The sequence below is a fragment of the Arachis stenosperma genome, chromosome 3 (assembly GCF_014773155.1).
Source record: "Arachis stenosperma cultivar V10309 chromosome 3, arast.V10309.gnm1.PFL2, whole genome shotgun sequence".
In the NCBI taxonomy this organism is placed as follows: Eukaryota; Viridiplantae; Streptophyta; class Magnoliopsida; order Fabales; family Fabaceae; genus Arachis; species Arachis stenosperma.
Genome location: NC_080379.1, coordinates 46,417,063 through 46,428,640, shown reverse-complemented (window position 1 = coordinate 46,428,640; position 11,578 = coordinate 46,417,063). Strand labels below are relative to the sequence as shown.

General features: G+C 39.0%; 1 non-coding gene across 1 annotated transcript; it reads right to left on the bottom strand.

Moving 5' to 3' along the window:
- Positions 1-3,078: 3,078 nt before the first annotated feature.
- LOC130971152 (small nucleolar RNA R71) lies at positions 3,079-3,182 on the bottom strand. Its single transcript, XR_009082388.1, has one exon. It is a non-coding gene; the product is annotated as a small nucleolar RNA R71 (small nucleolar RNA).
- Positions 3,183-11,578: the final 8,396 nt, after the last annotated feature.

Sequence of the window (11,578 nt, the reverse complement as noted above, 5' to 3'; positions counted from 1 at the left end):
TTATTCTTCATCTTAAGAGACTATTGATCACGTTTTGGGAGGGCTGGCCATTCGGCCATGCCTGAACCTTTCACTTATGTATTTTCAACGGTGGAGTTTCTACACACCATCGATTAAGGGTGTGGAGCTCTGCTGTACCTCAAGTTTCAATACAATTACTACTATTTTCTATTCAATTCCATTTATTACTATTCTAAGATATTCACTGCACTTCAACTTGATGAATGTGATGATCCGTGACACTCATCATCATTCTCACCTATGAACGCGCGTGACTGACAACCACTTCCGTTCTACCTTAGACCGGGCGCATATCTCTTGGATTCCTTAATCAGAATCTTCGTGGTATAAGCTAGAATTGATGGCGGCATTCATGGGAATCCGGAAAGTCTAACCTTGTCTGTGGTATTCCGAGTAGGATTCCAGGATTGAATGACTGTGACAAGCTTCAAACTCCTGAAGGCTGGGCGTTAGTGACAGACGCAAAAGAATCAAGGGATTCTATTCCAACCTGATTGAGAACCGACAGATGATTAGCCATGCTGTGACAGAGCATTTGGACCTTTTTCACTGAGAGGATGGGATGTAGCCATTGACAACGGTGATGCCCTACATACAGCTTGCCATGGAAAGGAGTAAGAAGGATTGAAGGAAGAAGTAGGAAAGTAGAAAAAGAAAGGGCACAGTATCTCCATACACTTATCTGAAATTCCCACTATTAATTTACATAAGTATTTCTATCCCTTTATTTTATTTATCTTTTAAATATCTAATCCAATTACATTTGACTCTACCTGACTGGGATTTACAAGATGACTATAGCTTGCTTCATACCAACAATCTCTGTGGGATCGACCCTTACTCACGTAAGGTATTACTTGGATGACCCAGTACACTTGCTGATTAGTTGAACGGAGTTGTGTCCACACATAGTAGAGAGCTATTATCTCGAATTAAATTTCATACAAGTACAAAGAGTACGAATCACAATTTCGTCCACCAAGTTTTTGGCGCCGTTGCCGGGGATTGTTCAAGTATGGACAACTGACAGTTTATCTTGTTGCTCAGATTAGGTAATTTTCTTTTCAAAAATTTTTCAAAAATATTTTTCAAAATTTTTCTTTTCTCTTTTCGTTTTTCCAAACTTTATTTTCGAAAAAATTAATAAAAATCCAAAAAAATTAATAAAACCATAAAAATTAAAAATATTTTGTGTTTCTTGTTTGAATCTTGAGTCAATTTTTAAGTTTGGTGTCAATTGCATGATTTAAAAATTTTTTCTTGCCTTTTTCGAAAATTCATGCACTCATAGTGTTCTTCATGATCTTCAAGTTGTTCTTGATAAGTTCTCTTGTTTGATCTTGATGTTTTCTTGTTTTGTGTTGTTTGTTGTTTTTCATATGCATTTTTCGTTTGTTAGAGTACATGCATTAAAGATTTCCAAGTTTGGTGTCTTGCATGTTTTCTTTGCATCAAAAATTTTTCAAAATTATGTTCTTGATGTTCATCATGATCTTCAAAGTGTTCTTGGTGTTCATCTTGACATTCATAGTATTCTTGCATGCATCATGAGTTTTGATTCATAATTTTTATGTTGTGAGTCATTTTTATGTTTTTCTCTCTTATCATCAAAAATTCAAAAATAAAAAAAATATCTTTTCCTTATTTCTCTCCAAAATTTCGAAATTTTGGGTTGACTTGGTCAAAAAAATTTTAAAACTAGTTGTTTCTTACAAGTCAAGTCAAAATTTCAATTTTAAAAATCTTATATTTTTAAATTCTTTTTCAAATTATTTTCAAAATCTTTTTCTTATCTTTATGTCAAATTTTCGAAATTACACTAACAAGTAATATGATTGATTCAAAAATTTTGAAGTTTGTTACTTTCTTATTAAGAAAGGTTCAATCTTTAAAATCTAGAATCTTATCTTTTTAAGTTTCTTGTTAGTTAAGTAATTAATTTTAATTTTAATTTTAAACCTTTTTCAACCATATCTTATCTATCTTATCTTTTGATCTTATATTTTTTATCATATCTTTTTCAAAATTTTATCTTTTTTTTTCAAATTTTGATTTCAAAATATCCTATCTTATCTTATCTTCTTATCTTTTCAAATTTGATTTTAATATCTTTTTCAACTAACTATTTGACTTTTTATTTGTTTCTTATCTTTTTCAAAACCACCTAACTACTTTTCTCTCTCTAATTTTCGAAAATACCTCCCTCTTTTTCAAAAATTCTTTTTAATTGTTTTAAATTTTAATTTTAATCATATCTTATCTTTAATTTTCAAAATTTCTAACTCCTTTTCAAAAATTAATTTTCGAATTCTCCCTCTCTTTTCTTATTCTATTTAATTATTTATTTACTAACATTTCTCTTCACCTCTCTTCATCCAAAAATCTGAACTCACTCCTCCCCCTGTGTTTGGATTCTTCACTCTTCCTTCTTCTATTCTCTTCTTATTTTACTAACATAAAGGAATCTCTATACTGTGACATAGATGATTCCTCTTCTTTTCTTGTTTTCTTCTCTTTCATATGAGCAGGAACAAGGAAAAAGGCACTCTTGTTGAAATTGATCCAGAACCTGAAAGGACTCTGAAGAGGAAACTAAGAGAAGCTAAATTACAACAATCCAGAAATAACCTTTCAGAAATTTTCGAACAAGAGAAGGAGATGGCAGCCGAACCCAACAACAATAATGCAAGGAGAATGCTTGGTGACTTCACAAAACCAACGTCCAAATTTAATGGAAGAAGCATCTCCATTCCTGCCATTGGAGCCAACAATTTTGAGCTTAAACCTCAACTAGTTGCTTTGATGCAACAGAACTGCAAGTTTTATGGACTTCCATCTGAAGATCCTTACCAGTTTTTAATTGAGTTCTTGCAGATTTGTCAGACTGTTAAGACAAATGGAGTAGATCCTGAAGTCTACAGGCTCATGCTTTTCCCTTTTGCTGTAAGAGACAGAGCTAGAATATGGTTGGACTCACAACCTAAAGATAGCCTGGACTCCTGGGATAAGCTGGTCACGACCTTCTTGGATAAATTCTTTTCTCCTCAAAAGCTGAGCAAGCTTAGAGAAGATGTTCAGACCTTCAAGCAAAAGGATGGTGAATCCCTCTATGAAGCTTGGGAAAGATACAAGCAGCTGACCAAAAAGTGTCCATCTGACATATTTTCAGAATGGACCATATTAGATATATTCTATTATGGTCTATCTGAGTTTTCGAAAATGTCACTGGACCATTTTGCAGGTGGATCCATTCACCTAAAGAAAACGCCTGCAGAAGCTCAAGAACTTATTGACATGGTTGCAAATAACCAATTCATGTACACTTCTGAGAGGAATTCCGTGAATAATGGGATGCCTCAGAGGAAGGGAGTTCTTGAAATTGATGCTCTGAATGCCATATTGGCTCAGAACAAAGTGTTGACTCAGCAAGTTAACATGATTTCTCAAAGTCTGAATGGATGGCAAAATGCATCCAACAGTACTAAAGAGGCAGCTTCTGAAGAAGCTTATGATCCTGAGAACCCTGCAATAGCAAAGGTAAATTACATGGGTGAACCTTATGGAAACACCTATAACTCATCATGGAGAAATCACTCAAATTTCTCATGGAAGGATCAACAAAAGCCTCAACAAGGCTTTAATAATGGTGGAAGAAATAGGCTCAGTAATAACAAGCCTTTTCCATCATCTTCTCAGCAACAGACAGAAAATTCTGAACAGAGCCCCTCTAATTTAGCAAACTTAGTCTCTGATCTGTCAAAAGCCACTTTCAGTTTCATGAGTGAAACAAGATCCTCCATCAGAAATCTGGAGGCACAAGTGGGCCAGCTGAGTAAGAAAGTCATTGAAACTCCTCCCAGTATTCTCCCAAGCAATACAGAAGAGAATCCAAAAGGAGAGTGCAAGGCCATTGATGTGATCAATATGGCCGAATGCACAAGGGAGGAGAAGGACGAAAATCCTAGTGAGGAGAACCTCCTGGGACGTTTCTCAAGCAAGAAGGAGTTTCCTATTAAGTATCCAAAGGAATCTGAGGCTCATATAGAGATCATAGAGATTCCATTAAATCTCCTTCTGCCATTCATGAGCTCTGAAGACTATTCTTCCTCTGAAGAGGATGAAGATGTGACTGGAGAGCAAGTTGCTCAATATTTAGGAGCTATCATGAAGCTGAATGCCAAGTTGTTTGGTAATGAGACTTGGAAAAGTGAACCTCCCTTGCTCATTAGTGAACTAGATACCTGGATTCAGCAAATTTTACCTCAAAAGAGACAAGACCTGGCAAGTTCTTAATACCTTGTACCATAGGCACCATGACCTTTGAAAAAGCTCTATGTGATCTGAGGTCAGGGATGAATCTTATGCCACTCTCTGTAATGGAGAAGCTGGGGATCATTGAGGTACAACCTGCCTTGTTCTCATTACAATTGGTAGACAAGTCATTAAGACAAGCTTATGGATTAGTAGAGGACGTGTTAGTAAAGGTTGAAGGCCTTTACATCCCTGCTGATTTCATAATCTTAGACACTAGGAAGGAAGAGGATGAGTGCATCATCCTTGGAAGACCTTTCCTAGCCACAGCAGGAGCTGTGATAGATGTCAACAGAGGTGAATTATTCCTTCAATTGAATGGGGACTACCTTGTGTTTAAGGCACATGGCCATCCCTCTGTGACAAAAGAGAGTAAGCATGAAGAGCTTCTCTCAGTACAGAGTCAAACAGAGCCCCCACAGTCAAACTCTAAGTTTGGTGTTGGGAGGCCACAACCAAACACTAAGTTTGGTGTTAAGACCCCATATCCAAACTCTAAGTTTGGTGTTGGGAGTTTTACAACATTGACCTGATCACCTTTGTGGCTCCATGAGAGCCCACTGTCAAGCTAATGACATTAAAAGAGCGCTTGTTGGGAGGCAACCCAATTTTTATTTATCTAATTTTTATTTTATTTTATTGTTATTTTGTGTTTTATTAGGTACATGATCATGTGGAGTCACGAAAAAAATATAAAAATTAAAAAAAGAATCAAAAACAGCAGAAGAAAAATCACACCCTGGAGGGAGGACATACTGGCGTTCAACGCCAGTAAGGAGAATCTCGCTGGCGTTCAACGCCAGAACAGAGCATGAATCTGGCGTTGAACGCCAGAAACAAGCAACATCCTGGCGTTTGAACGCCAGGAATGTGCCTTGAGGAAAGCTGGCGCTGAATGCCAGTAACAAGCATGGAACTGGCGTTCAACGCCAGAAACATGCTACACATGGGCGTTGAACGCCCAGAGTGTGCATCATCTCGGCGTTCAAACGCCAGAATGGTGTGCAAAGGCATTTTTCATGCCTAATTGGTGCAGGGATGTAAATCCTTGACACCTCAGGATCTGTGGACCCCACAAGATCCCCACCTAACATATTCCCACCTTACCTCCTAATCCTATAACACTCTTCCCCAAAACACACTTCCCAACAACTTCAATCTCTTTTCCCAATTACCCCCTTCACCACTCACATCCATCCACTCTTCCCCATAAACCCCACCCACCTTCAAAATTCAAAAAACTTTCCCACCCAAACCCACCCTAAATGACCGAAACTACACCCACTCCCCTCCCTATATATACCCTTCCATTCTACTTCATTTTCACACAACACAAACCCCCTCTTCTATACCTTGGCCGAATCCATCTCCCCTCACTCTCCTCCATCTTTTCTTCTTCTTCTTCTTCTCCTCTTTCTTCTCTTGCTCGAGGGCGAGCAATATTTTAAGTTTAGTGTGGTAAAAGCATAAGCTTTTTGTTTTTCCATTACCATCAATGGCACCTAAGGCCGGAGAATCCTCTAGAAAAGGAAAAGGGAAGACAAAAGCTTCCACCTCCGAGTCATGGGAGATGAAAAGATTCATCTTCAAAAGCCATCAAGACCACTTCTATGATGTTGTGGCAAAGAAGAAGGTGATCCTTGAGGTCCCTTTCAATCTCAAGAAAAATGAGTATTCGGAGATCCGACAGGAGATCCGAAGAAGAGGTTGGGAAGTCCTAACCAACCCCATGCAACAAGTCAGAATCTTAATGGTTCAAGAGTTCTATGCCAATGCATGGATCACTAGGAACCATGATCAAAGTGTGAACCCGAGTCCAAAGAATTATCTCACAATGGTTCGGGGGAAATACTTAGATTTTAGTCCGGAAAATGTGAGGTTGGCATTCCACTTGCCCATGATGCAAGGAGATGAACGCCCCTACACTAGAAGGGTCAACTTTGATCAAAGGTTGGACCAAGTCCTCATGGACATATGTGTGGAAGGAGCTCAATAGAAAAGAGACTCCAAAGGCAAGCCAGTTCAACTGAGAAGACTGGACCTCAAGCCTGTGGCTAGAGGATGGTTGGAGTTCATTCAAAGCTCCATCATTCCCACTAGCAACCGATCTGAAGTTACTGTGGATTGGGCCATCATGATTCATAGCATCATGATTGGAGAGGAAGTAGAAGTTCATGAAGTCATCTCCAATGAAATCTACAAAATAGCCGATAAGTCCTCCAACACGGCAAGGCTAGCTTTTCCTCATCTTATTTGCCATCTATGTTACTCAACTGGAGTTATCATAGAAGGAGACATCCTCATTGAAGAGGATAAGCCCATCACCAAGAAGAGGATGGAGCAAGCAAGAGAGACCCTCCACGGATCTCAAGAGATGCATGAGGAAGCTCATCATCAAGAAATCCCTGAGATGCCTCAAGAGATGCACTTTTCTCCCAACAACTATTGGGAACAACTCAACACTTACTTAGAAGATTTGAGCTACAATGTGGAACAATTAAGGGTGGAACATCATGAGCACTCCATCATTCTTCATGAAATAAGAGAAGATCAAAGAGCAATGAGGGAGGAGCAACAAAGGCAAGGAAGGGACATAGAAGAGCTTAAGGACATTGTTGGTCCTTCAAGAAGAAGACGCCACTAAGGTGGATTCATTCCTTGTTCTTATTTCTTTCTGCTTTTCGGTTTTTATGTTGTGTTCATTTATGTTTTGTGTCTCTACTTCATGATCATTAGTGTTTAAGTAACTATGTCTTAAAGTTATGAATAATTCCATTAATTCTTCACCTTTCTTAAATGAAAAATGTTTTTAATTCAAAAGAACAAGAAGTACATGAATTTCGAAAATTGTCCTTGAATTTAATTTAATTATATTGATGTGGTGACAATACTTTTTGTTTTCTGAATGAATGCTTGAACAGTGCATGATTTTGATCTTGTTGTTTATGAATGTTAAAACTGTTGGCTCTTGAAAGAATGATGAACAAAGAGAAATGTTATTGATGATCTGAAAAATCAATGAAATTGATTCTTGAAGTAAGAAAAAGCAGTGAAAAGTAAAAAGCTTGCGAAAAAAAAGAAAAAAATGGCGAAAAATAGAAAGAAAAAGAAAAAGCAAGCAGAAAAAGCCAATAGCCCTTAAAACCAAAAGGCAAGGGTAAAAAGGATCCAAGGCTTTGAGAATCAATGGATAGGAGGACCCAAGGAAATAAAATTCAGGCCTAAGCGGCTAATTCAAAGCTGTCCCTAACCATGTGCTTGTGGCATGCAGGTCCAAGTGAAAAGCTTGAGACTGAGTGGTTAAAGTCGTGATGCAAAGCAAAAGAGTGTGCTTAAGAGCTCTGGACACCTCTAACTGGGGACTCTAGCAAAGCTGAGTCACAATCTGAAAAGGTTCACCCAGTCATGTGTCTGTGGCATTTATATATCCGGTGGTAATACTGGAAAACAAAGTGCTTAGGGCCACGGCCAAGACTCATAAGTAGCTGTGTTCAAGAATCAACATACTTAACTAGGAAAGTCAATAACACTATCCGAAATTCTAAGTTCCTAGAGAAGCCAATCATTCTAAACTTCAAAGGAAAAAGTGAGATGCCAAAACTGTTCAGAAGCAAAAAGCTACAAGTCCCGCTCATCTAATTGAAATTAATATTCATTGATATTTTGGAATTTATAGTATATTCTCTTCTTTTTATCCTAATTGATTTTCAGTTGCTTGGGGACAAGCAACAATTTAAGTTTGGTGTTGTGATGAGCGGATAATTTATACGCTTTTTGGCATTGTTTTTAGGTAGTTTTTAGTAAGTTCAAGCTACTTTTAGGGATGTTTTCATTAGTTTTTATGTTAAATTCACATTCTGGACTTTACTATGAGTTTTGTGTGTTTTTCTGTGATTTCAGGTAATTTCTGGCTGAAATTGAGGGACTTGAGCAAAACTCTGATAGGAGGCTGACAAAGGACTGCTGATGTTGTTGGAATCTGACCTCCCTGCACTCGAAATAGATTCTCTGGAGCTACAGAACTTTAAATGGCGCGCTCTCAACAGAGTTGGAAAGTAGACATCCAGAGCTTTCCAGCAATATATAATAGTCTATACTTTATTCGGGAATTGACGACGTAAACTGGCGCTCAACGCCAGTTCCATGCTGCTGTCTGGAGTAAAACGCCAGAAACACGTCACGACCCGGAGTTGAACGCCCAAAACATGTTACAACTTGGCGTTCAACTCCAAAAGAAGCCTCAGCTCGTGGATAGATCAAGCTCAGCCCAAACACACACCAAGTGGGCCCCGGAAGTGGATTTATGCATCAATTACTTACTCATGTAAACCCTAGTAGCTAGTCTAGTATAAATAGGATAATTTACTATTGTATTAGACATCTTTGGTCTCAGTTTTGTTTTATTCTTCATCTTAAGAGACTATTGATCACGTTTTGGGAGGGCTGGCCATTCGGCCATGCCTGAACCTTTCACTTATATATTTTCAACGGTGGAGTTTCTACACACCATAGATTAAGGGTGTGGAGCTCTGCTGTACCTCAAGTTTCAATACAATTACTACTATTTTCTATTCAATTCCATTTATTCCTATTATAAGATATTCGCTGCACTTCAACTTGATGAATGTGATGATCCGTGACACTCATCATCATTCTCACCTATGAACGCGCGTGATTGACAACCACTTCCGTTCTACCTTAGACCGGACGCATATCTCTTGGATTCCTTAATCAGAATCTTCGTGGTATAAGCTAGAATTGATGGCGGCATTCATGGGAATCCGGAAAGTCTAACATTGTCTGTGGTATTCCGAGTAGGATTCCGGGATTGAATGATTGTGACGAGCTTCAAACTCCTGAAGGCTGGGCGTTAGTGACAGACACAAAAGAATCAAGGGATTCTATTCCAACCTGATTGAGAACCGACAGATGATTAGCCGTGCTGTGACAGAGCATTTGGACCTTTTTCACTGAGAGGATGGGATGTAGCCATTGACAACGGTGATGCCCTACATACAGCTTGCCATGGAAAGGAGTAAGAAGGATTGAAGGAAGAAGTAGGAAAGTAGAAAAAGAAAGGGCACAGTATCTCCATACGCTTATATGAAATTCCCACTATTAATTTATATAAGTATTTCTATCCCTTTATTTTATTTATCTTTTAAATATATAATCCAATTACATTTGACTCTACCTGACTGGGATTTACAAGATGACTATAGCTTGCTTCATACCAATAATCTCTGTGGGATCGACCCTTACTCACGTAAGGTATTGCTTGGATGACCCAGTACACTTGCTGGTTAGTTGAACGGAGTTGTGTCCACACATAGTAGAGAGCTATTATCTCGAATTAAATTTCATACAAGTACAAAGAGTACGAATCACAATTTCGTCCACTAGCCACCTAGACAAGTATATCGGCAGCAACATACGGTGACACGCACCCTTCTCTGGTGACCAAAACTCGGCGACACAGCATGGCCGAGATAAAGATCGGCCAAACACCAGCCATCCCGACCAACCAAGATGTATTATTAACTGTATTTCCGGAGATTTTGCAGGAGGAGGAACCACAAGCTCGGCAAGGAAGCGATCTTACCGAGCTGTGCTCTCCATAGAATCCAATTAAACTCAACAATGGATGCTTCCCCAGTTCCCTCATATAACATTCCAAACAGACGACCACATCACCAATGTGGCAAATCTGGATGACCTGGTCGTAATCTCCCTATAGCTCAGAGATTTCCTAGTAAAAAAGGTGTTACTGGACCCAGGGAGCAGTGCCGATGTTCTCTTTTACTCCACATTCCAGAAAATGAAACTTAGCAGTAACATCCTCCAACCTTTCACTGGAGACCTGGTAGGTTTCTCAGGTGAGAGAGTCCCAGTTATGGGCTCTGTGTGGTTACAAACCACACTTGGTGCGTTTCCCCCGTCAAAAACTTCAGATATTCAATACTTAGTGGTTGACTGTTTTGTCCTTACAATTTGATACTCGACCGACCTTTCTTAAATAAGTTTGGTGCTATAGTCTCTACAATTCATCTCTGTGTTAAGTTTCCTTTGCAGGATAACACAATCGCAACCATTCACAGTGATGCCTGAGAAGCCAGGGAATGCTAAAACAACAGTCTTAAAAGACCTAACTCAAATACAAAAGCACATGTTGAGAACATCAGCAGCATGGACGACCTACTAGCTCTGGCCGATCTTGATCCAAGAGCAGGACCCTTTGAAAGACCGACCCCAACAGAAGACCTGCATAAAATCTATTTCATATAAAACTCGGACAAATTCACTTACATCGGCTCCACATTATCCCCAGAAGAGAAATCCTCATTCCGAGCATTTTTACAACAAAACATCGATCTGTTTGCTTGGACCCCAACTGATATGCCGGGCATTGATCCATCAATCATATCCCACAAGTTGGCATTAGATCCATCTGTTTGACTTGTAGCACAGAAGAAGAGAAACCTCGGCCATGACCGGAAACAAGCTTCCCTGGAAGAAACCAAGAAGCTCATCAACGCCAGCTTCATCAAAGAAATCAAATTCACAACATGGCTAGCGAATGTCGTCATGGTGAAAAAACATAACGGTACATGGCGCATGTGTGTTGATTTCACCGATCTCAACAAAGCATGCCCCAAAGATTCCTATCATTTGCCCTCTATTGATTGCTTAGTTGATAATGCCTCTGCTATGAAAAATTTAGCTTTATGGATGCATATTATGGCTATAACCAGATCCAAATGCATCCATCCGATCAAAATAAGACAGCCTTTATTACTGCGTATGGAAACTACTGTTATAAAGTTATGCCATTTGGCCTTAAGAATGCATGTGCAATATATCAACGTCTAATGGACAAAGTCTTCGCCAAGCAGATCGGCAGGAACATTGATGTTTACGTCGATGATATGGTCACCAAGACAGAGATCGGAAACAATCACCTTGACAACCTCGCAGAAATCTTCAGTCAAATAAGAAAATACAACATGCGGTTAAACCCTGAGAAGTGCGCATTTGGCACCGAGAGCGGCAAATTCCTCGGCTTCATGCTCACTAGCCGAGGTATTGAGGCGAATCCAGAAAAATGGTGAGCTGTTTTAGACATGAAAAGCCCACAAACAATCAGAGAGGTCCAGCGGTTAACAGGAAAACTCGATGCACTCTCTAGATTCTTATCCTACCTAACTTCTAAGTCTTTATGTTTTTTTCAAACTTTAAAAAAGAAAAA